Raw genomic sequence first — 23,503 nt, 5'->3', positions numbered from 1 at the left:
GGGTGGATTTGAAGGAAGTGATGGTGTCCTGAAGAGGTGACTTGTGATCTGAGATCTGAAGGATTGGTGGGGACTAACTTGGTGAATGAGGTTGGAATGAGGGGAGGAGAGAGTTTTGGGTATACCAAATGGGTGCACAGCCCTTGCAAAGCCCTGATGGCGGGATGGAACATGGGGCATTTAAGGAACAGAAAATAACTGGTATGGCCAAGAGCAGTCAGTAAGTGGGAGACTGATAGATGTAGAGGCTAAAGATGTAGGAGGAAGCAGACTCTCAATTTCTTGAAGTCAATGTTGATAGTTTTGGTCAATACCATACAAGCAGTAGGAACACATTCAGGGTTATAAGGATGGGAGTTACAGAAGTGTATTTGGGTTCTGAAAGGATCACCCAGCCTCCAGTATTTAGAATGGATCTTCGAGGGGTGGGAGTAACCTAGAGGTGACCTAGGGAGGCCCCAGATAGGAGGCTATTGTAATCATCCAGGAAACTACTAAATGTGTGAAGATTTGCTATAAAATTTGCAACTACTTAGGAAGTGAATGTTTTAAATAAAGTTAAATGTCTTCCCTTTAATTTGAAAGGCTGAGTTTATAACTATTACCTTCAGAGCTTATGCTATCTGAAATAATGCTCATAGACAAGTATGAGTGTTTGGTAATACATGAAGAGTATAAAAAGGTTGCTTGCTTACCAGTTAAATTCTTGATAATTCCAATTTTTGAAGAAGGAAAAGTTAATCATTTAAGAGTTTAAATTTTGGGGTTCCTTTTAGTTGTGGGAGTGAATAATCTAAGTTACTCTTTTAGAAAAAGAACTCAGCCTGCAGAAGCTGTGACAAGGAAGAGTGACGGGCTTGTTTAGAGACAGCAAGAAAACAATTTCTTGTCATCCTTATAAAATATTAGTAGTGATCTTACAAGTCAAAACTACAATTTTAGGGTTGGAGTGAGGAAAATGAGCCAGCCAGAGTTTAAACAAGCCAAAAGTTCCGCTTCGTGCAGGAGGCTGGCTGGTCAGCATCCCAGATGCTGGTAACTGTTCCTAGCTTGTGATGCCAGGGAATTGTTGAATAATGGAAGTAATTGTGGGGAAGGAATGGTCTTAGTCCTATGTCCTGTGAACACCTTTCAAAGGTAATCATTTTAAATGATTAGACAAATGTAGAGAAACTGAAATATGCTTTTTCCCCAGTATGCTCAACCTCTCTTGGCAGATTGTAATCTCTGCTCTCTTAGTTTCCTCTCCCTACTGTCTGTGCAGCAGAACCGGGGTAGACCAGATGTCTGGTTGTACTTGCGGTTCCTTTATGGCTTGAAACTTCCCCACAGCTGTTCTTGTGGCCCTTAAGGCCTACTGAGAGGAGTGCTTTAGTTGGAGGCAGGCTCAGCCAGTTTTCCTGATTTGTTCTAAAATGGAATGGCCACAGCTGGTAATGAGAAGTTCGGTGGTATTTAGGGCTCTAATGCATCTTGGGATAAGGAGATATAGCCCTTCTTTCAGGCTCTGCCAAGGGATTACGCTTCTCCTCCAGTCTGTCCTGATTTCATTTTAACTCTCTTGACAAGGTAGGGGCTCTTCTATCTTTTCTAGTTTCAGTTTTACATCAGCATGGTATCATTTTTGTAAAGCTATGCCCGAAGTTTGCTAAATTAACTTTAGAGGTGACACCGTGCACATCTGGTAGAAATATGTTTTGTATAAAATTGCTTAATCCTCATTGTGCTGAACACAAAGTAATGTATGAATACAGCTTTTTGCCATTAATCTTTGTAATAAAGAGCTTAGAATATGATCCTATTATTTGAATTTTCCCTGCCTTATGGTAGATTGTTTAGTACTATGCTAAGAATTGTACAAGAATACTGCAAATTCAAACTAATTTTTGTACCAAGTGAGGCTTAGATATTTTAAAGAAAAAAATGTACACAAATGTGAGAGGATTGTAATAGCAAATACTTAGAATCATTCAGCTTTATACGCTGTGTAAAAACTAATGGACATATTTTATTATTTTATTTTATTAACTCTAGAGAAAAAATTAAGTGGTGAGGGTGACTAAAACATTAAAATACTACTGTGTCTTCCTACTTATACCAAGAAAATCTTTCTATTAAATCTTTATTTGTTCATTTACTGCTTTGTGGTCTTCTCAAAAGGAAAGCCTTTGGCTAATGCATTTATACTATTTGGAAGATTTCTGTTTGCTTTAGAGGATGTTGGAGAGATTCTATTCCTTTTTCTAGCATCTGAATTGAAAGATAAATTATGTTTTTGTTATAATAATACTATTGCAAAATTTTGATAGTACTTTTGGAGAGCATCAAAGAGGGATGTTTACTAGTGTTACAGCATTCCCATGAAGTTTCTAGCAACTGTAACCGTTCCTATTTTGTAAAAAACAACAAAAACAAAAATACTAGTTAAGTCAAATTTATCTCTAATAGCAGACTAGGTATTATTTTCAGTTCTAAGTAGGCAGTCTGTTGTTAAGTCTGCTCTTACAATATGAATGTTTTCTCTGTCTCTTTTGGGTCCCAAGAGGCTCTTTCCTCCCAGTGTGTCAAACTGTCCTTAGCATCCCATTGACAGAAAGCATTCAAAGAGCAGACTTTGGAAGCTGACTTAGGTAGTGACCCCACTTCCTGTGCTTTACCCCGGTGTACTGACCTCATTAAAACTGTATTTTTTGGCTGTCTTGACCCCTGCTCTCTCCCAGTCTCAATAGTGTTGACTCCTTGAAGACAGGATTTTTAAAATATTTACTTATTCACTTTACATACTCAGTTCTGACTCCCAGAAACTGCCAGATTAAAAAAAAGTGTGTGTTTTTTTAAGCCACATTTATTACATTTGTGGTACTTTGTTAAGCAGCAGTCAATAAAAAATACATGCATCTATTCAAGTTTCTGAATACATACATGTCTAACTGATTCATTTTCACCACATTAATTTTAGACATTAACGTACATCTTACATTTCATTTGTACATCTTAAGTTTCATTTACAAGCTAGTTTTTTTAGTTTTTAAAGGGCCAGTGATAATTTTTAGTTACTGAAAAATTTTAAATGTGAGCTCACACAGCTAAAACAGACCCTTTTAAGCTCAAAGAGATGTTGGAGTTAGCTTAATCCTTTTATTTTATAGATACGAAAATTGAATCACCTTTATCTACATTCCATGGCCTCTGTGCATGATGAAATTTTCACTGAGATTGTTGTAAGACTGCATGAAAGAGGTCTTTAATTTATATAAATACCCTTTATATGATTTATTTATAGAAGTGAGGAAATGCCCAAATTTGCATTGTACAAATACTAAGAAAGTATTTAATGTTAGCCAGAGCCCTATCCATTATAGAACATCACTGATAATTACCAGAGTGGAGACATGCATGGAAGTCCCCAAGAATCATCTATATTCACTGGCTGGTGCCATCAGTCATGTCACCTTTCTTCTCATGGGCTATCAATAGATTGGCTCTTGATTTAGGATCGGGAGACTCAAGTTTAATAAGTTTATTTGTGCGTGTACTGTAGAGGATGCAATATTTAGTTGAATCATTGACTCACGATGCCTGTAGAGTAATAACTCTACAGCTTGCTGTTTAAGGTCTTTTCTCAGTGATCTGGCCTAATTTACTGCTTCAGCTCCCTGACGCTCTGCTGCAGGACTCCAACTTTCTTTCCAAGGAAGATTGGCCTTATCATTTCCACCTCTGAGTTTTGTGCACACAACTCACTACAACTTTATTCTGCCTTCAGACAGGGAAGCTCAAGTCTTTCATCGCTGCCTCTGCTGTTTTCAACACACTGAGATGCTCCATTTGATGTGGTAGTGCTGAAATCAAACATACACACACACACACACAGTCTTACTCTTGGCTTCCTAAATAGACTGCAAATTCCTTTAGTTTAGGAAAGAGTGTCATATATCAATTTTCATTCCCCGCAGTATCCAGTAATATGCCTTGATAGGTTTTAATTTGATGTTTGTTAACTGATTAATTAATTAATTGGTTAGTGTGGATAGGGAAGTGGGTAATGGGTATAATTAGAGGGCTGATAACAGGAACATATCACAGTTGATGGGAAGTGGGAAGTTGGTAATATTTGTAATTAGAAACCTACTAAGACGAGCATATTAGGTGAGGCTGGGGAAGAACTGACAAGAGAAGAGGCATTGAGGCTGAGGGCTGAAGAAAAATCCCACCGTTGGTGCAGGGCTTTGTGGTTTTGGAATTGGGAGAGTAGCCTAATTCTCTGATAATCTTGGAAGCAGAAAAATATGTTGTGGTTTGTATATGATTTGTTTTTTCCCTCTCTTTTATCTATATGTATGTGTATATATCTATCTGTCACTGTAATATCCTTGAGATATACTCCATCAAGATTATAGAGCATTTTCTTTTTCTCCTCCTAAGAGTAACCTTACCCCCATTTTCCAGACTCAGAGTATTAATTTGAAGATAATGAAGGTAGAAATGGATACTGTAAAGGGCTAAAATCCAGGAAAAAATTCTTTTAAAGCATACCTTCTGAAATAAAATTATTCAAATGTGAAACCAAGTATCTCTAATTTAAAATATGTTGATTATCAAATGTTTATTTTAAGCAAGTATAGGGAAGACATCAAAGTAATTAAAATGGTGTGGACACTGGGAGAATACGCAAGAGGCTACACCCTCCTATGACTGAAAATCTTTTAACAGAAGACTTTCTTTTTCTTTTGAACTTTTTTCTTTCTTTCCCTAATTGAAAAGACCTATCCTTGTTGCTGTTGAACATCATTCTATTTTTAACTCCAGCTTCTAGGAGTTGTTTAAAACTGCATTTGACACTCTAAGCCCTCAAGTTGGATGCCAGTACACACTTAATAAGCATTCTTTGTTTTCTCATCATCCAAGTCATCGTTCAGAATGCCAGCTATATCAGACCCCAGAATCCCCTTGCTGAGGTCCCTTAGTATATTGATAACCTCCCCAGAGCTACACCCATTTGTCCTGTCCATACAGGTTGAAAGTGCCTGAATGTACTCAGTGAATCTTGGGAAAAACTTACCCTTTCTCAGTTTCCTATATCTTTATTTATTAAGTGTTACAGTTGTCATAAGCACACACATTCATGAATCAGAAATACTCTATAATGACCTTTTTATTTACCATGTAACCTTATATAATGATAATTCAGTAGTTTTTAAATTAAAGAGCTCATCAACCCAAACTCTGAACCCTACTCAGGACTCTTTAAAGTTGATGCAAGGTATGTTCAGATATATTAACTGTCTATATAAGATATGGATTTATCACCAGGTAACTTAAAATGGTCAATATAAATGCAGTGATCATTATTAGATCTGTTTCTTGAGGCATAATTTACATAGAACAAAAAGAGTAATTTTATATGTGTAGTTTTATGACTTTCAACAACCATAGACACTCATGTAATTCTCATTTCAATTAAGATATGTAATTTATATCACCCCAGAAGGTTCCTTGTGTAGTTCCTTTGTAGTCAATTCCATCTCCCAGAACACAAAATCATTCTGATTTCTATTATCAAAGGTTTATTTTGTCTATTATAGAACTTTAGGTGAATGGAATCACAGAATGTGTACTCTTTGTGTCTGTTTTGTGCATTAAATGTTTGACATCCACTCATATTGTTTGTTACATGTGTTGAGTGCCATTTCATTTTATGAGTATGTAATTCTCTTATCCATTCTTCTATTGGTGGATGTATGGGTTGTTTTCAGTTTGGGGGCTCTTGTGAATGAAACTACAGTGTATGTTCTTATAGTCCACTCTTTGTGGATATATACTTCCGTTTCTTTTGGGTAACACCTCAGAGTGGAATCTCTGGATCATAGGATAGGTGCATGTCAGCTTTTAAAGACACTATCTAACTTTTTCTAAAACGGTTTCACCATTTTCCTTCTCTTACCAACAGTGTGTGAGATTCCCAGTCGCTCCATGTCTTCACTGACCTCTGTCTGTCATTTCTTGCGAGTGTGGGGAAGATCTCATTATAGTTTTCAATTCTGTTTCCCTGTTGACATGTGATGAGGAATTTCTTTTCATGTGCTTATTAGCCATTCATACATCTGCCTTTGTGAAGCATCTATTCCAGTCTTTTGCCAATTTTTAATTCGTTTTTATTATTATTTTTATGTAATTTGAATACTTATATAAAAATCAAATTCTTTGTGTGCATACAGCACATATATTATGTATTTATTCCTTTTGTCAGTGGAAGGAGATCGCTGCCAGAGTGGGTTACTTATCCTCAAATAGACTCAGTCAAGTATCAATACCTTTGTTGCAGAGTTTCACACCAAAACCAGAGCCAAAGCAGGTGTTGCTACCATCTGAGAGTGATAATCATTTGCAGATGCTACATATGGTATCTCTAGTAACTCAGATTCTACATAACGTAGCACTCTACATTTTTACACTTTTGTGACTTAATCATTCTCTTCCTATACTTGTTTTAATTTGTCTGTTCAAGGGGGAAAAAAATCCCTGTGAGAATAGGAGAACAATTAGTTTCCATGAATTGGGTATTTGAAACTTACCTTTTTTTTTAGGTGGGGGGAGCAACTGTCGCCTTTTTTTTTTTTGCGGAGAGCATTACCTTCTATGTATAATAATGTAGCTGTGAAATTTGAATGCTTTCATTAGCTTGTATCAGGGTCATTACAGTAGTGACAGCTAAGAAATGTTAATACATACTTAGAAAATGTATTTGTTAATGGTTCTCAGGCAAAGACTGTGACAGAGCTGCCCCTAATTCCATAAACATAAGGCGTATTAATCCCTTTAGTTGACAGGTGCTTAAATGGGCAGATTGGATGAGTAATTGGGATGTTCTCCTAATCCTTAGCTTTGAATATAAATGAGAAATATCCTGATATTTTTATTTGTCTTCAGTAATGTCTTCTAATTAATTTATTTTAAAATAAACTGTTCCTGTAGAATAGTGATTTTTTTTTCAGCATCTGTTGTTCATATGAGAAGGGTTGCAATTATGAATATTATAAAAAACGTTTTTAAAAAGTCTATAACTTTTAACACTCAACTCTCTTTCCAAATCCCATAGGAAGGACTTGAGAAGTCATCCTCCAATGATTTCATTTTAAATAACATTAATTTTTTAAGGGAAAAAAAAAAAAACTATTCCCTAGAAAGATGAATTACTTTGGAGGCTGCTCTGTGTCTTATATGCCCCCAGGATAGAATTTAGTGTTATACTGTGACCCAGAAATTTTAAGGTAGTTTCCAGAAGAGCCTAATTTGCTCTCAGGAGGCAGCACCTGTCCTGGAAAGACCCAGCTCAATATTTCTCTTTACTTGACGGCAGTGAGAGACATTACTTAACATTTTAAAGAGTGGGCTGATGTATTTCTGAATCTTTTATTGCTGTCTCTCATCTGTCAGTGTGATGAAGGATTAGGAAAAAAAATTTAGAGCAAGTGAGAATTGTGGCATGAGAGTCATGGGAGACATTTGATACAGCTGTATAGGAAGGAAAGTTTGGGAAAAGGTTGGGGAGTTCTTCAGTGCCAAATGGGGCCAACATCAAGCCAAGAAGCTTGCAAAAGGTCAGCATCCTAAAAACAGTGACAGTGCAGCCATTCCCTCACACTAATGCCACAGTAAAGGAGTGAAGGATAGTGGGGATGGCTGGGGAAAGGAGGTCAGGTCATAAAATGCGGTACCATGTCCAGAGGGACCCAAGGGCAGGGAACATCTGAGTATCCTAATTATATCTATGTATTTCCCCCCAAGTTTAGACCTGTCAACTGAAAAAAAAAATGCACAGTCTAAAAGCTGAAAATTCCATTTTATTCGGTGGACTTCCTTAGGACTTAAGCTCAGAAAACAGCCTCTCAGATAGCCGCTGAGGGACTGTTCTGAAGAGGTAGGGGAAGAGCCAGTATAAATAGGAGTTTTTGCAACAAAACAAAGCAAAGCACCAGGTAGTCGAACATCAAAAGATTACTGCTAATTAAAGAAAAAACAGACATCTCAAGTTAATGAATTCAGAGCTTTTCCATGTATGGGAAGATGCAAGAGTCTGGGCTCATTGAAATCATTCCTTTGATATGCACCTTAACTACCTAGGGTCAGTACCCTGTTTTCCTCCATTCTGAGTCCCCTCAGGACACACCGTTGGGCATGGCTGCAGAGGCTGATGGCTTGATGGTCTTGATGGCCAAAACATCCTTTGTTTACAGATGTGGCAGTTACCATTCTTTGTCCACAGGCTCTTTCTCTATATTTTATGTCCATATATATACACCCTCACTTACCCAAACATTTGAAAACTTAGTTCAGACAAACAGCAGTGTAAGTTTTTAATTGATTAGCACTTGTATGTTAACAAGTGTTCATGTTCTATTTTGAGTGGATTTTATCTATTTTATGTAGAAAAATGATGTGACCGTGTTAGATCATGGTTGATAAGAGCTCCTCGGAGGAAGGATCCATATCTCTTTGCTGGCGGATGGAGGGACCCCTAAATTAGGAGGCCCACCAAAGTGTGGGTTCTTGCCACCCACTGTGAAAGAATTCTCACAGCAGAGGCAGAGGGACAAAGAGAACAGCTGCTTTATTGCTCAGAAGGGGAAAGGAAGGAAAGCGCTCGAGCAGGTAGAAGGGAAGAGAAGCACTTGAGTGAGGAAGAGGTGCACGCCCGGGGAGCCGTCACCCAAGGTGGGCAGTAGGGACAGCTCCCCCTTGGGTTGGGCCATGTGGACTCTTACAAGTGGCTTCTACCATCATGTCCCCGTTCCAGGTGTGATGGAGCCAATCAGTCCTTGTTTGAGTTTTTCAGTCCTTGAGTGGACTTTTCCAGTTGACATGGCAATCGTCAACTGTCATGGCGCTGGTAGGTGTTCCATTTAGCATGCTGATATATTACAGTGAGCATATCATGGGGCTCAGGGTCCACTGGAAGTCAGATCCTCCACCGTCGTGGACTGGGCAGTTCTAACCAGTTCTAGTTTCCTCTCTGCAGCTGCCTCCTGAGACTTAGATAAGAGTAATTGGTTTCTGTTTGAGGGAGGGGCAGGGGTATGATCCTGGGGGCAACAGCCTTGGTAACAGAAAGGAAAGTAGCCTTTAATCAGAATGCCTGCAATCTAGTGGACCCAGCATCTCCCCTAAAAAACCATCTCCAAAGATTCTGTTCAGCCAGGAAAGTTTTATAGGGAAATGAAGGAATAATCTCAGTTAATCGTTGAGATGGGTGGTCAGAATCACTGCCATCCCCCAGTGCCTGCAGGCTTGTCCTAATCAACTGCTTAAGCCTGCTCTTCTGTGATGCAGGGAGGCCTGGGAGACGGCAGCTTTTCTATAAACAAGAGGCAGGGTTTGGGGGACTGGGGGCCCACAGGGTTCTGCTTCCTTTCATCTTCATTTTTGTACCTTCTGGGTCTGACACCATCCTTGCTTCTAGATACACGAAGAACATCAGTTGATAAAATAAAATCAGAAGCAGGAGCTTTCTACCTAACTTGGGTACTTCTTCATAATGATCTTTCATTTTTTTTACTGCTGGTTTTCTTGAGATGTAACTGACATACACCACTGTATGGGTTCAAGGTGCACAGTGTAATGATTTGATCTACATACATCATGAAATGATTGTCCCAGTAAGTTTAATGAACATCCATCATCTCATATAGATACAAAATAAAAGAAAAAGAAAAAATATTTTTTCATTGTGATGAGAATTCTTAGGATATACTCTTTTAACAATTTTTGTATATAACATACAGCAGCGTTAATTATTTTAATCATGTTGTACATTATATCTTTAGTATTTATAATAGTCATTATTATATTTGATTATAATGATTATATTTATATTATAATTATAAAAATTTATAATAATAATTATGACATAATTATAATTATTGTTAAGAATGATCTTTCTTGATAGAGTGCAATAAACCCTTTTTCTGAAATAATAAGTCCACAGGGTTGCTACATTTTCTACCTCCTCTGCTGCTGTAAATTGCCTTTCTAATGCAAAAAGATTACCCGGGGCAAAGGAAGGCAAGAAGCTTTGCAATGCCTGTTTCCACTCACAGGTGTTAAAAGGCCTGGCAGTACGGAAAGGGGCAAGTTAGGAAGAACAATAGGATTTCAGAGTCCGTTTACGTTTTCCTGCAAGTGCCTTTGGTGTGGTCTTTAGTTACTTTTCGAAGAGTCATTCACATTCATAAACTCGCAGGGGTGAATTTTGAACCGATTTACTTTTCCAGCAAGACAATGAACTTTCCAACTTGGGAAACTTAAAGCAATAGAAAATAAAATTCTCAAGCCTGCTGAATAAGACTCTGGGAAATATTTTTTTCCGCTTCGCTTTTCAGCTATGTGGTTAATTTAGTTTCTTGAAACGTGTAATCCGTTTAAGCTAGGTTCCACGACTGTTTAAAGAGCTGGAATACTAATGGCATTAAACTGTTGTGTTTATTTTGGATTAGTTCAGTTTAATTATAATCTCAGCCTTTTCTAATCGTTTTATATTTTTATTCAGACAATAATCTGGTATCACACAGAGATAATTATGACAGCTTCTTAATATGAAAAAAAAAGAGAGAGAGAGAGAGAAAACATCCAACTAGTACTTTGAAGAGTTTAAGACTCCTCTGTACCATAATTCTGACTCATTGATAGTGATTTCCTTATTCTCAAGTATTAGAGAGTACGACCATTACTTATTTCTGTACATTTTGCTTAGGTTCATGAAATGATAGCTCTTTGTTTTCGTATCTGTTAAAATATCAATGCTTTTCCTTAGCTATAAACTGAAGCATGAAAGTGCGATGTGGCTCCGTCTGGCTTTGGAACTTTGGAATTAGCCAGTTTTAGCTATGATTCGCACTTCACAGCCAGCGAGATGTTCAGCCTACAGGGATCTAACAAGAAGGTAGAAACTGACTCTATATTTAGTCTCAATTTTCTTTGGAATGGCTTGAGTTTTGCCATGTGTTCTTTTCAGGTAAAAGAACTGTAAAATGTAAGAGAGCAACACTGCAACTTATTTAAGCCTAGGGCGTCTTCCTGCCTCGGGGGATGGGCACAGTTCAGATCTTTTAAGTCAGATAACGGTGCATCTCAGGTATTTAGAATCTTTGTTGTCAGAATTTGACTCTAAATAGGCGTTTGATTTGGCACAGTCCATCCTGTTTTCTTGGGATGTTGTGGAGGAGAGGCAAAAATGGACAGAAAGTCCCCTGTGTTCTCATATTGACTCATTAGGTCAACATTTATTAAGCCTTTTATGTAGATGAGATCCATATGCAAATAACGGAAGTTGCATTCTAGTAATTATTCTCCACTTCAGCCTCTAGATTTTTGTATTAACATTCTACAGTGTATTGAATATTAAAATTGACATTACTTTAAAGTATTTGACTTAAATCTAGGGAATGTCTTTGAAATGGATATGTTGGTTAATATTGAAACTTACTGCAATAATTTATTTTTATTTTTGTTTTTTGGCAGGGAGGTAATTAAGTTTACTTACCCTCCCCCCTGCAATAATTTGTTAATATTGAAACTTAAAATATTCTTCAAGAAACTTTAAGCTTAAAAGGGGAGAGCTATTTGTAAAGTTTCTATCAGTTTCATGTGATGACAGATAAACCATGATTATCTCTTCAGGGATAAATTCTTATATACTTCTGCCGGCAGTGTAGGGTAGTGGTTAAGACATTAATCTCGGTTCTTGGATAGATTGGGATCATATCTTTGCTCAGCACATCACTACCTGTTTAAATTTAGGCAGCTTTATTAAACCTTTCTTTTTTTCTTATACTGGTAGAAAGGGAATCTTAATACTATGCACATATTAGGAGCTCAATAGACATTCATCTTTTATGTCCCAGACCTAGCACATGCTCACAATTACTTATTGAATAAATAAGTCAGTCCTTTGGGGTTCTGAGAAGGAAATTGATTCTGAAACACCTAGCTGGATAGGTTTTCCACTTTGGTAATATGTTAAATGTATTCCCGAGTGAAGTGCTAATTACTGAAATTGGTAACTAGGAGGTTTGATGACCTAGCAGGATCGAGACACTGTGGGCCACGTGAAGCAGGTAAGAAATCATTCTTGTCTTGAAGGAACTTTTATTACTATATTGGTGGGGGTGGATAAGACCTGAACATTTGAAAAGTTCAAGAATTATATTGAATTTAGATAACAGGCGAAATGATTAAAGAAAACGATTAAAAAAGTAGATTCTAGTAAGTGATGGAGATAAAATAATCTTAGGAGCTAAGTGAAATTTCAAGCCTCAGAATTCAGGGAAGATTTAGTTACAACTCAAACTTCAATCTTGATAATATTTGGGATTTTATGAATTTTTAATACTGATCATGGTAATTGTGTTCTATTCTCCTTCCCTTCTCCAATTTTCATATTTCAAAGTAGATAGTTTATAAATAAAGTATATATGTTTCACTAAATGAGGACCAACATGGCATATTGGACACACAAAAGTGAATTAAAAATATTCCCTAACGTGGAGCACATTGTAAAAATAAATACATAACTTAAGTATGAGATGCAATATGATAAGTTCATTCAACTAACATATACTAAATGATGAAAGAAACTCAGCATCATTTGTACATGCTCATTATTGAATGGGCAGTGTACTTGCTAGGGCTACCAAGGTGAAAAGATACAGTTCTGACTTTGAGGAGGACAGAGTCCAAAGGAGGGTAAGTGTCAGATAGGCATACAGATAGACACAGTATCGATGAAGAATTCTCAAAGAGAACTTTGTACAGATGCTCTGGGAGACCAGAAGAATTCAGTGATACATGGGTTTCTATAAAAAGAGGAAACAGAAATAGCAAGAGGATTCTGAGTCAACAATGATGACCTCTAATGGGGAAATCAGGGAAGACTTCATGAAGGAGAAGGTATTTGAGTAGAATATTGTTGGAAAATTATCTCAATGAATTCCCCAAATGGGGGATATTTGTTCAGTACTGCATCAGATCATAACAGGGGCTGATAAATATTTGGTTGAATAAATACATTGTGCATAACAGAAGCACACTGGGGCTGGAAAAATGCTGAAGGGCATTCCTATTTCTCATTTATTTCTGTATCCCCTCCAGTGCCTAATACAGTGTCTTACACATTGTAAGTGCCCAAATATTTGTTAAATTTATGACTCCTGGGTAGAGGATGTTGATAATTAGGCTGATATGGTAAATAAACATGTCAGAGTTTTCCCATGGCTGATGTGTTAGAGCATATGGTAAATTTCAAAATGTGTTTGTCATTCTGTGACTGGCACAAAATAAGACATAGATCAATTAAAAAATAATAATAAGTTGGCATTATTTATGGAGCTCTAACTTTCCATATGCTGTGATAAGCATTTCATACAAATCATCTCTAATCTTTAAAATGATTTGCAAGTAGATCTCTCTCTGTTTTTCGGATAATGGAATTAGACATCAAGAAGTGAACTGACTTATTCAAGGACACAAAATCAGTAAGACCTGAAAATAAGCCCAGAAACAGAAAACTCCTGAAAGGATTCATTACACAAAATAAAATAGCCTATGATAATATTGACAATATATGTGTAAGAACATGTACAATCTCACTGATACTCCAAGAAACAAAAATTAAAGCCATAAGGAGATGCCTCATATTATCCACCAAATTGATAAAGATTTTAAAAAACACCTAAAACCTTGTTTTGGGGAGACATTGTGAAAAAAAAAAAAAAAGCCACTCTAATAAGTGTTTGGATATTTGTTGGAATGTTACCTCCAAGAGTGAAAAAGAAGAAAAGTTAAATGTCTGTAATAGGAAAGTGTTAAATTATAGTTTCTTAATCATAATTATTGCTTATCATTTCAACTATATCCAATGGAATATTAGTTAGCCACATTTAGATATAATATTTAATGATGCAGAAAATGCCATGTAATATTAAACAAATAGCACATACATAGGAATAATATCACCTTATTAAAATAGGAATATAGATAAATAAAAAGACTGAAAGCAAATATATGGAAATGCTAACCATGGTAGTCTAACTTTAGTTACAATATGAAGGGCATATTTTTCAAATTCACTACAATTAAGAAATAACAGGAGAATAAAACAGTAAGTCTTAAAAAATAAGTACTGAGAAATGCTTCGCTGCACAATTTGAAATTTTATGTGAACCTTGGAGCTCAAAGCTAGGAACAAAGATATTGAATTTCTAGATTAAATTTCTTCAACATCATTGCCAGAGAACACAAACCATTGTTGGTGAGATGTAGGCACAAAAACAACCAAGTGAAGTCAACTAGAGTTCAAGACTAAAACTGAGAGGCATGATAGGTTATTCCCAGACAATCAAATAAAACTTATTTTTAAAAATGACAGTCTACATCTTGAAGATCTTAGCCAGTTTCAAAATCTAATGAAAGGCAAATGATTTCATTTGGGGAAGAATAGAATACAAATTCCCCCAACATTCATGGAAGATTATCATGTAGTTTTCTGGAGCAGTGAGGAAGCTGCTGCTCCAGTACCTCCACTGCCACATAGGGAGCAGGTGGTTGCAGAGAAAAGTGCTTTTAAACCAGACACAGGAATCAGAAAAGTTTTCATGGAAAATATTTTAGGATTTAAAAAGGCTGAACTGGGAAGAAAAACATCCTAAGCAAAGGAAAGATATTTGCAAAGTCTCAGATGGGTGAGGTGATAGGGCAAATTCTAGGAATGCAAGAATTTTGGTGGGGCTGCAGCCAAGAAGTTGAAGTTGGGGGGGATGGTAGGCAATGAGTCAAAGAAGTGAACCAGATCTGATTCCTGTGTGGAGCCTAGACTTCATCTTGCAAAGTACAAGAGCCAATTTAGGTTTCATAGGACAGGAGGGGCACACTCAGATTTATGTTTTAGAAAGGCTGCTTCACTACCAACCTGGAAGAGGGATGGGTGGGACATTGATTGGAGGCTGGACTATCGGTTAGATATTTCATAAATTCCAATGAGAAATAATGACATAAACAAATGAGGTGGCAATGCGGATGGACAGAAGATGGATTTGAAATACAAAAAGTGGTAGAAACAACAGGGCTAGATGGTGGATGAAGAAGGGAGGGGTGGGTGGGAGGAGGGAAGAAGATGACTTGAGTTTCAGGGTTAGGTTACAGGAGAGGGGTTGGGAGTGAGGTAGAGCTCTTCCTACAGACAGGAAATGTGGAAGAAGAAACAGACTAGGGAACAGAGAATGATAGTGGACTTGGTGTGGGCATGAGGAATTCTAAGAGAGGTTTAGCAGTGGACTGAAAATACCTTTAGGACCCAGGAAGAAAATCTAGATTGGAGATAAAGATTCCAAGTCAACGGTAAGAATGAGAGCACATCCTAGGGAGAGTTTCTGTAGAAAAGAGGGTGGCTGATGTAATTATCAGAAACAGTTGACATTTAGAGCATAAGATGGATTAAGAAGGTTGTTGGATAAAAATGGTTAGGCTTAACGGCCAGAGGGCTAAGAGGGGCATTTAAGAGAATCTATTATAGAAGTGGTAAGAAGGAGAATTTTTACGAGAGTATGAAAAGCCACAGAGAAGATGAGTGAGAAAAATACTGTTTTGAATGGATCTCTTGCTTCCAGTAATTTACAGGCATTCAGTAGAAACATGTCCAGCTCAATTTGAAATGGAGTTTTTATAGGAAATAAATTCTATTAAATCTATAAATTTCCATTTCAGAATGTTTTCATATGGAAATGATGTATACATATATATATATATATGTAAACATAAGCCTTAGAGATAGCATGGGTTTTTTCATGTTTTAAAAAATTTAATTATAGTCAGTTACAATGTGTTGATTTCTGGTGTACAGCATAATGTTTTAGTCATACATATATATATATATATATATACACACACACACATATATTTGTTTTCATATTCTTTTTTATTATAGGTTACTACAAAATATTAGATATAGTTCCCTGTGCTATACAGAAGAAATTTCTTTTTTAATCTATTTTATATATAGTAGTTAATATTTGGAAATTTGGATTTATCCCTTCCCACCCTCTTGCCCCCTGGTAGCCATAAGTTTGTTTACTATGTCTGTGAGTCTGTTTCTGTTTTGTAAACAGATTCATTTCTGTCTTTCTTTCTTTCTTTTTTTTTTAGATTCCAGATGTGAGTGATATCATATGGTATTTTTCTTTTTCTTTCTGGCTTACTTCACTTAGAATGATGATCTCTGGGTCCATCCATGTTGCTGCAAATGGCATTATTTTATTCTTATTTTATGGCTGAGTAGTATTCCATTGTATAAATACACCACAACTCCTTTATCCAGTCATTTGTCAGCGGACATTTAGGTTGCTTCCATGTCTTGGCTATTGTAAATACTGCTGTTATGAACACTGGGGTGCAGGTATGTTTTCTAATTAGAATTCCTTCCAGATACATGCCCAGGAGTGGGATTGCTGGATTACATGGTAAGTCTATTTTTAGGTTTTTGAGGAATCTCCAAACTGTTTTCCACAATGGCTGCACCAAACTACATTCCCACCAACAGTGTTGGAGCGTTCCCTATAGTGTTTAATGAAGATTTACTGAATGAACAATTGAAGAAGGTAGAAAGAATGAAATATATAGACTCCTCATGCAGTATCCCCTCTTCCCACCTTTTCCCAAATCCCTCTCTCCCTGTTACTTTCCGTCTACTCCTGGGAGTGAAAGTGGACTGCCTTTGTTTCTGGCCTGGAGAACATGTCCATCAACTGTGGTCACATGGACACATGGGCACGTTATATGAGCCAACTCTTATTTGAAGGGATGTTCTCTGTTTCACTCTCATTATCAGCTGACATTGTTTTTAATTGGAATTTGAGATTCCATCCTCGGACTCAATATTGCTTCATCTCTGCATGAATATTTTTCATCGATTGGACAAAGTGTTTCTTAAGTTTATGATTACTAAGACCTTGAGCACTTCTGAAGGGAAAGTCATCTGGAAGTGAAGAGAATGGGTATACACAGTATAAACTTTAATAGTTTAATAGGTGAAAGAACTTTAATAATAATAGATGAAAGCACGCAATTTTAGCTTTAGAATGAGCAGAAAAAACGTAGTACTCTGTGTCATGAAGGATGAGGTCAGAAAAATTGGGGGTGAAAGAGATAGAAAAACCAGTGCATTATCTTATGCAATATCATGTAAGACTTTTCAAATCAGCCATTAATTCTTACGGAATTTTAAGTTTGAGAATTTATAGAGGATATTGCAACAAAAATTAATTTTCAGAAGGAATCTTTACTGTTTAATTTCAACAGCACTCAGGTATTCACGACATGTTTGGCTTTATTTCACTTCTCAAATTCTTCTTGAATTGGCTTATGAAGTTTACAGTTGTGCAAATGATAAAGTATTTGGTGTGTGTTGAAGGTCTGCATATATATCATGGGATAATTGTTATGATTTGTGTTTTGGGTCTAAATCCATCTCTTAAGATTCATCAACATTCTAGAACCTTACCAGCTAATGATGCCTCACATAGTTGTCCCTTGAATAATTTTGGATACTGCTGCTGGCTAGCATTTGACTTCGCAAAATCCATGGTGAAATTCCTTTTTTCTAATAGCTAGCTTTTGATGAGATGAAAAATAGACTGTTAGAGTTTAGGTTTCAATTATGAATGCATATTATGTTTGCAATTATGTTAAACACAGCAACAACGTGTTATGTAAATTAAACTGGACAATAGCCAAATTTCCTTCAGAAGATGGAGGATGGTGAAGTCAAAAAATAAGAGACTTTTCAATGTCTGTTTAAACCCACATGGTGAGTTTTGCTTATTTGGTTACATTTCTTCTAGAATTCTCCACTAATGGCCTTCTTTAATTCTTATCCACCTTTAAGAAATAAGATATTTTAATAATATGTACTAAGGAGATAAATTAAAAAAAATGAATTTTCACATAGACCATTTTTTTCAGAGAGAAAATTTATTTCATTGTGGTTTACTTAGTGTTAAAACAAATTAAAATGTGATTTTAGTTCATTAGAATAGCAGAATTTTAGAGTTTGAAGGGATCTTAACATCATTTAGTCTGGCCTTTTAATTTACATATACAAGATATGGGGCGCCAAAATGTATATTTACCCAAAGCCAAATTTTAGCTAGTTTTGTGATTTCAGCTTCAACTTAGATCCCTTGATTTATGTTACAGTGCTCTTTCTTAATCCAGTGCTGCTTTTTGCCAAGTAAATATGGGCTTGTTTTCATTTTGCACCAAATTGACTCTTAGTTGTTCCAAAAAAAAAGTATATTTTATAGAAAGTGACGGAGCCGTTCTTAGAACCCCATGATATTGGAGCATGAAATTACAAACTCCCCCTTCCTTAGAAAAATGAAAAGTATGCACACAACCCAAAACATTTGTTGAGGATTCAACAAATTTTATTTTTCTGAGCTGAGCCTTCATAGTTATAATAATTAACTACTCAAAAAGGCAAGTTTATCAATAGAATATTTTATACATAACTGAGAAAATTCAGGCTGGGATATTTCTGCATTGCAGTTATGGTTCTTTAGGGAATGGGGTGACCTGCTCAACCATTCTGAGTCTTGTCACATGAAACATTAATCAGAAAATTACAGTTCCCAAGGGGAGTTGTCTGGGAACATGATGTTCGGTGCAGATGGGGTGGGAGCAGATGAGGAGAGGCGAGGAGGTAGAGTCATCTGACTCCTTCACCTGGGAAATCTCAGAAATCTGTGAGGAGCCCCCAAGTCGCGTTGATGAAAAGGACACAGTTTAATACAACTCTTAAGCCTCTCCTAGCCCAGTTATGCTCTTCCATTACCCTCTTGCTAAGCTACAGCAATTTTCATTGCCTTTTAAAGGAAAGAAAAAAACAAGCGCTCTGCTTTTATTTGGAATGAAGGGCACACCATTTCCGAACTCTGTCTTTGCTGGTTCTGCCTAATGAAGCAGCTTAGGAATAGCCAGAGTTGGGGCAAATGAGACCGACTTGCGACCCTGTCAAGATGTGCATATGGGCACAGATGACCTTTGATTGGCTTTAGAAAATACTGGTTGATGTTCTCTGTGGATCTTGCAAGAGAATCTTACTGAAAAAAAGACATGTTTCATTTATGCCACTTCCTTCTGTTACTGGCAGCCCTGCAAATGATCTGGAACAGGTGGGCATACCAGTAAGCAAAGATTGTGCTTTATAGTCGGTCATACTCCGCTTATCTTACTTTGATGAAGACATATAAAGGGAAGATCGCATTTGTACTTGATCTCATGTTAGGAATCTGTAAAGCCCTAACAAAATAAAAGGTACAATTTCTCTTTGCTAAGTCAATTGACTATTAAAATGGAGAATAATTTTCTTGTAATTTCACAGGGCAGTTTTTCATTGAGGGCAGCCGTCACTTGGGGCAGGAAGGGGAGAAGCAGTCTATCAAAAACAGATAAAGAAAAGCCACACCACAGCCTGCTGTTTCTGCTATTTTGGATGATCGAGCTTGTGCGCAAATGAAATCATGACAGATTCATTTATATGAAATGGCCATTGCTGATCTCCTTGCCAGAAACTAGATTGCTTTTTTATTTAGGAGATTTGCAGAGCCGTCCTTAGCTTTTTTAGTTAGTGGCGAAGTGGCACCTGGCCAAATTGCCTCTTCTCATCCAGTTGGTGTTGCCAGTGTCTTGGGATGCAAGCACTGAAATACACTTGCCATCAACTGAAAAAAAAAAATTTTTTTTGTGTTTAAATTTTTTAATCATTTGCAGAGTTGGATTGGACGATACTCATTTAGCCTAATACTAAGACTTATAGTAGGAAGGGTATAAGTTTTGCAATCAGTAAGCATAGGGTTATGAATAAAAAAAACCAGACAACTTCTGGATAATTTTTTCATTAATGGCATTTACTATTATTGATCATCTCTGAAGTACTTAAAATATTTTCATTGCTGGTTATACAGGCCAAGTTTATTGAGCAACTGAGCTCAATAAATTGATTGGAGAACATAAAGGTATTAGGTAGTCACAAAGAAGAATCCTCCTTGAGAACCAGTAAATTCGCCAAGCATGTTTCTGTATAGCTCATTTATTAATTTTCACCATCCCTTAGAGGGCCGACTGCTTGCTTTAGCAGAGGCATGAGGGGAACTTTTCTGCTGCCAGTTTACATTCATATATTCTTAGCAACGAGACAGGAATTAGTAGAACTAGTATCAGATGAGTGAATAGGTTTTTTAGTTTTTATTTTGCAGTTTGCATCTGCTCCTCCTCCTTACAGGGACCAATTGTTGGTGTGTGCAGTGGACCCATAATTTATTCATTTACGGAGTGACCACTGTGGACAAGATGCCTGTGTTAGGAGCTGGGGGTTCAGAGCAACATGAACAAAGAGCCCTGCCACACTGAGCTTACATCCTGATGCACACTTGAACTCACCCTACCTCACAGCCAGTTGTGAGAGAGCGAGAGAGAGGCATCTAACAGTGAAGACAAACACATCAACTTTTACTCCTGATGAAGCTGATGAGCGAATGTCTTTCAATTTGGCAGCCCAAAGGGCCTTGCTAATTAATATGTTACTCCCTTATTAGACTTAATGGTCCATGAGAGGTAGAGCCCTATCTATCTCTTTTGTTGACCACTATCTATATAGGGCCCAGCATGGTGGAAAAAAATCATATAACATAACATAGCATAGCATATATATATAATATAATATAAAACAATATAAATATGATCACGTATAAGTATATTTATATGTGTATATAGAGTCAATTTCACATATATACATATGTGTGAATATATATATATACATAGAGAGAGAGAGTCTCTTCTCATCATTTGTGGGAGTTATGTTCTATAAAGTTGCTGTGGACACTGAATTGGTGAATGCTAATTGCAAGTTTAGATTCCTGCCAGCCTCTGGTCACAGCATTTTCATCAACTGATCAATACACAACCTTGTTTTATGTATGTTTCTGTTCAAAGACAACTTATTTTATAACTATTGTCGATTCATTAACATGGAACTCGTAACCAATGGCACTATAACTCACACCTGAAAGGAAGTTTATCTAACACACACATTTTCTCCATAAAGCACATCGCAGCCTTCTTGGGCTTAGGAACACCACACGGCATTTCGGCTCTCCACTTGGGGGCCATTTTAAGCAGCAAAATTACCGACAAAAAACACAAAAATGTAAAAAACATGACGATAAATAGAGCACAAAAAAGACGCTTGTCTGCAGTAGGAGAGCTGAAACAAAAAGGCAGAATGTCGCCTGGTTCAACCTCAGCTGGGAATGTGCCCATCGGGTGACTCAGAATTTTTGCCACTCTGAGCAGCCGGTCTGAATGATCACAAAGGCACCAGGAGTATTGATTTTGGCATTACAGATACATTTTAGTGAGTGGGTGATTTTGCAAATATGGAATCTGCGGATAATGAGGATTGATTGTATATAGAGATATACATTAAATTGCATCTTCTGTCTGACTCAGTGAGTTCTGAGCAGTGGATTTGGCTCTGGATGAATTGTAATCCAAAACTGGGAATACTGTTTCAAGCTCAGAGCAAGGAGGCAAGATAAGCCCCTCTCTCCAAGCACGGGGCTCAGCAATCCAGACCTCCCCTCTCTGCCTGTATCCCTGGAGGCGCCACAAGAGATGCAAATGGTTCAGTGACTCCATCAGCCCCCCGTGAAGGTCCAACCACCTCCCAGGAGCCCTGAATACTAAACTGGAGAAGAAATGTCTGGAAGAGAGGATGCAAGCAGTGACCGTGTATGGAAACTCAAGAAGATATACTGTCTGAACTTTCAGGTGGCAGCAGGGCCTTGCTCTAGGTTTTGGGCCAGATTCCTGTCTCTCAGCTGCAACTCCAGGATTCACTGAGTCACTGCCCACTTCAGAAGCTGCTGGCCCAGCCTCCTGGAGACCAAGCCCTTCCCAGCTGACCTGCAGTCCTTTCCAGGCAGGAGTGACCTGACCCACGCCTGCATCTCTGGAAGCCTGAAGCACAGCACCAGAGCATGGAGAGCCTCCGTAAATGCCTTCTTGATGGATTAACTGTCTTGAGGCTTTTTGCAGACTTTAAATCAGACTTTTTTTTCAAGTGTCAGTTGAATAGGCAGATGCTGAAATTCCTTTATTGAGGAGAAAAGCCTTTCATTCTGTAATTATGGAGGCAAGGAAAAGATCATAAAAATATTCATTTATAACAACTTAGTGTGAATGCTTTTCAGTTAAAATGTAATTAATCAACAAAAGTAAATTACTAATTTTGAATTCTTTTTCTAGTTTGATGTGAAACCATCCTTCAAGTGTTTATAGCAAGAGGAGACCTTAATACTAAAATGGCATCAAAGCATAGGGAGAAAATGGAACAACCAATTAAAAAAAAAAAGTATATTTGACCAGTTTGGATTGGATTGGCCCTGGACAGAGAATGGCTGGGTGCTGTGGTCGTGGTTACAAAAAGCACCAGCTCTACTTGGCATATGATTTTGATGATGGAGATGGATAAATACATAGAGAGATAGAAGGTCAGGAGACAGATGAGTTTGTACAGGAGGATGTTTTAATTTTCTAAGGCTGCCCTAACAAAGCACTGCAAACTGGGTGACAGAAAACAACAGAAGTTTGTTGTCTCACAGGCCTGGAGGACAGATGTCCAAAGTCAAGGTGTCAGCAGGGCCAGGCTTCCTCTGAAACCTGTAAGGAGAATCCTTCCTTGCCTCTGGTGTCTGCCAACAATCCTTGGCATCCTTGGCCTGTAAAGGCATCACCCCAGTCTCTGCCTCCATTGTCACACGGCTGTCTCCACCTCCTGTGCCTCTGTGCCCACGTGGCACTTCCCTCTTCTTAGGACACCAGTCGTGTTGAGTTAAGGCCCCCTCTAACGATCTTATCTTCACTTGATTACATCTGCAAAGACTCTATTTCCAAATGAGGCCACATTCACAGGTACTGGGGGGAGGATGTTGACATATCTTTTGGGGGACACAGTTCACCCTGTAACAGGGGGCGATTGGTGTATCCTTCGTGAGAATCTTGTGTGTAAACTTACGTTGTGGTCACAGCTTCTCCATCCTCCTCCTGCTGAGGTTTTTCCTCAAGTTCTCCACCAACAACAGCAATCCACACGCAGCTGCCACTTGCCTGCCCTGGAACTTAATACTCTCACCAACTTCATTCTGTCTGGGCGGGGGGAAGGGTGCCGGGAATTATCTGATGAGTACTTGCATTTATATAAAGGGATGTATGATACCTCGTTCAGTGGGGAAAAAAAAAAGTCACATTTTTGTGTTTGAAAAAAAAAAGTCAAATTTTTGTGTTTGAAAGATTCCCTGTGTTATGTCTACTTTCCTGGGGGTCTTTCCTTACCCCCTATCCTTTAAGCCATCCTATCTCTTTATCAGATTGTTGATACATTTGCTGAATGAACTGT

At 37.5% G+C, this 23,503-nt stretch overlaps 1 protein-coding gene across 1 annotated transcript in view; it reads left to right on the top strand.

The window, feature by feature from the left end:
• HS6ST3 (heparan sulfate 6-O-sulfotransferase 3) overlaps window positions 1-23,503 on the top strand; it is a 582,522-nt gene that overhangs the window by 245,171 nt on the left and 313,848 nt on the right. The gene's annotated exons all lie outside the window — the stretch shown is intronic.

This window comes from Camelus ferus, chromosome 14, assembly GCF_009834535.1.
Source record: "Camelus ferus isolate YT-003-E chromosome 14, BCGSAC_Cfer_1.0, whole genome shotgun sequence".
Lineage (NCBI taxonomy): Eukaryota > Metazoa > Chordata > Mammalia > Artiodactyla > Camelidae > Camelus > Camelus ferus.
The sequence above is the reverse complement of the archived record's forward strand: the minus strand, read 5'-3'. Positions and strand labels throughout refer to the sequence as shown.